This window comes from Pygoscelis adeliae, unplaced genomic scaffold, assembly GCF_000699105.1.
Source record: "Pygoscelis adeliae isolate BGI_AS28 unplaced genomic scaffold, ASM69910v1 Scaffold116, whole genome shotgun sequence".
NCBI classification, from domain to species: Eukaryota; Metazoa; Chordata; class Aves; order Sphenisciformes; family Spheniscidae; genus Pygoscelis; species Pygoscelis adeliae.
Genome location: NW_008825080.1, coordinates 2,476,955 through 2,480,687, shown reverse-complemented (window position 1 = coordinate 2,480,687; position 3,733 = coordinate 2,476,955).

Here is a 3,733-nt window from a genome sequence, read left to right as displayed (position 1 = left end):
GTCGCGCCGCGGCCGGCCCGGGCCGGGGGGCGAGGCCCTGCAGCCGCCCGGCGCTCGGTGGCTGTGGGAACACCCCGGGAGCAGAGGGGTCCCTCGCCCCGAGTAGGGAGCGATCCGCTTCGCAAATACTGGCTTATTCCTGATGGGCTGGGGACAGGAGTTTTGTTATTCACCCCAGCAGAAATGATCCCGTGTCGGGAGGACCGCAGCAGCTCAACCACACTCAGCAGAACCCCTGAGTAAACTTACTTCTGAGGAACTTGATGTAGGCGGGCAAGAAGTTTATCTTCTTTATCCTATAGCACAACACCCCCAACCACCCGTGAAAGCAGCGCTCGTGTCTTGTACTGCAAGCCGTTGGCTCATCTGCAGATTTGTAACGTTGGCAAGAACACCTGTCTTGCCGGAGAAATAGAAGGAAACTTATCAACGTGACTGAAATCTAGAAAGACAGTATCAAGTGAGAGAATTTAAAAAATATAAAAATCCCATGGTGTAATAAAAAGCATTGCAAAAGTAGGAAAGGAGCAAAGAAGGAGTAAATGGGGATTCAGGGGCAAACAGGAATGTGTGTGTGTAAGGATATTACTATGCAGTTGGCCTAGATTTAGTAAACTGGGTTGGGGGAAGTGTAATTGCAATTGCTGCTCTGACTTTTGTAATGAGTTAAGGCCTGCTGCAAACAGGCTCAGCTGCAACATCCAGTCAGTGTCAGAGAGTGTTGATAAGGTGTTCCCCCCCCGTCTGACCAAAAGGCAGGTAGTTCTTGTCAATGGATAATTCATTTTCCTCATGTGTCTAGTCTAGAAAAAACTTGCTTTCTTTGACCCTCCTTACTTTAGGAATCAATGTCAAATACAGCTGCATAGCAGAGTAAATTTAATTTAGATGAGTACAAACAATTTTGTTTACTTCAAATCATTAAGACATTTGCTAATTTTAGTATTTTAATAGCTAAGGGGTGGAAGGAGGGATACAGGCTGGGCCCTTCCTGCTATTCAGTATTCTGAGTGTTTTCCGTATGGTCACAACCATAGCTGGCAACTTTCTGCTGATCACAAGATGTCCTTTGATGACGGTGGGAACTACAGAGTGAACAGAGGTGGCTAAAGTACGTCTCATTAATGTGACAAAGGAGCTGCAAAAAACTCAGATTTCATTGTTCTGTCATTGCATGTGATTTTTAACATTTTGCTTTCCCCTTAACCTTTAAAACCCTTTATTTCTTCTCTTTAGCAGCAGTAATACACCACTCTTGAGACCTACTGCCTTTAGACGCTTGTTTAAATGAAGGGTGACTAGAGGAGAACCTAAAGGAGAGCATCAAGAACAAGCGGAGATTTCAAAAGTGTTTCCTATGAGAGTAATGAGAAAGGACTGGGGATTTTTTTTTTTAGGGCTGGTTGGGGGGGGGGGGGAGAATCCATATGTAGAGAGTTGCTGCAGAGAGGATGATGTGATGGGAAAAGAAGTGATTTGCTTGCGTTGCAGCAAAGGAGATTTAGATCAGACACTGGAAAATACTTTAATGGGAAGGATAATCAAGCACAGACAGACATCATGACCAAAAGTAGTAGAATTTCTGAGAGTGGTTATGAGTTGCATAAACATTTCTCAGGTGTGGTTTAGTTAGCACTGATTTACATCTGGAGAAAATGAACTAGAAGACCCTTCTGTTTTATAGGAAACTGATAGACCTGACTATGAAGATGCAATGTGTTTATACATGCAAAGAAAAATACTTACTCCCAAATGACTATTTTAAACACGCAGTTTTCTTTCAGCTCATGAGGACTTGTTTATAAGCTAGAACAGAACATCAGTTTACAAAATCAGAAAAAAACTAATGTATACACTGCAAATCCCACAGACTTGATTGAGAGAGAAACCAAGCCTAAGCTTAGATATTAGTCATTCTGTTCACTGTAAACACACGAGTCATTTGGCCATTGTGTAGCCTTATGGTGCATTCATTTTATGACATAAAGTGAAGATTAACATTGAACAATAGTAGAATGTAAGCAGAATACAAGTCCTACAACACATGCCTTCTAGCCTACATAGCAGTCATCGTGTTGCTGAGATTTTTCTAGCAAGTCCTGTAGGATTTCTTTCATCTAAAAAGAAGTTCAATTTTATGTTGGAATATATACCTAATGCTGTGTTAGCTATCTTCATAAAGAAGCTTGTCATCAGGAACTACCATGTCAAGATAGAAGAAAAAAAATCCAAGTATTTTAATGGGGCAAAGCTTCATGTGGTGGCTATTAGGTAATAACTCTGGTTCCAAAAAGTGAAGTGAGCTTCTTCACAGAAGCATGAGTGTATCTTCAGTTAAATCCTGTGGCAAAAATTATTTTTGTAAAACTCGTATGAAAAATAATCAATCTTGGACTTGGGCTTTGACCCTGAGAAGCGCTGAGCACAACATTTAATCATCTATTGTTTATGTCAGTGCAATTTAATGAGTTTGAACATTTTAACTTAGACTACCACCTGCCAAATTCAAGGTTTTATGGCACTAGCAGTCAACAAACTCTGAAGGTGGAATTGACATAAAATTTATTTGTTCGTTAGTAGATATTAGCAAAATGGGAGTTTAAAATGTGGATGCCAATGAATATGCCTATTTCCAAACATATCTGAATGGAATTAGAAGGGCTTTTTCAGAATCGTAGTGTCAGCTGTATAGATAAAAGTTGTCCAGCAAGCATTATCTTGGAAAACAGCTTGAGGGAAAGGCACACTTTAGTATACCTTTTAGTCATACCACTTTAATTTCTGGTCTCATTAGTTAAATAGACTCTGACAAAGATAATACTTGTATAGAAGTCCTGCAGAAAGCAGTGCTATTCATTCAGTACACAGGAAGAGTGTGGCCTGTGTTCCCACATTGTGGTTTGAATGACCTGAACACTGGATGTTTTATAAAAGGTGCCCTAAAGCAAAGAGACCTAGCAGTATATCAGTGATTGAGACAATCTAAACCACTTTGCCACATCAGAATAATTTCATTCATTGAAAGAACAAAGCGCACACTGTGTTTGTTCTCCCCTCGCTCCCCCTGTCCCGCCCAATTGCCGTATTTTTTAATAACCTTAGGTGAAAGGCAACTGACTTTTGTTTATTAGCAAGAAGGTAGTTGTACTAATCTTCAGTTTTTACTGATATAAGGTGCCCAGATAGCTCTGTTTAAGAAGCTTAATTATGCAAAAAAAAAAAAAACCAAAACCAAACACTACCCTTCTAATTAAAGTTAGGAAATGGAGATAAAGCATCCAGTATCTCTAACAGTACTGAAAGAGACTACCTTACTCATACTGTGTTATGCTTCAACATTTAGTTTTCCATGCTACAAGGTTGTTACAGAGGGCATACACAAACTCTCATCTTGGCAAATCATAGGATAGTTAGCAGCGGGAAAGCAAAACATCGCAACGTGTAGCTTCATGTTAATACCATATCCTTACTCTAGAATAATAAAATCTGTAGAGAGAAGCCTCACATAAAAATATGGACCAGTTTGACTCGGGATACTCATACATTAATGTAAATGCTCCCAAATGCTACAAAATCCCTCTATTGGGCATGGCTAGAAATTTAGAATTGGATGCCTTAAAATACACAAATTGTGGTTAGTTCAAAAAGACAAATGATGTATAAAACAGTCTCCGACTTCACTGGCAGAACAGACAAGAACCTGGAGATAAGTAAGACTAATTAGAGGAGTTCT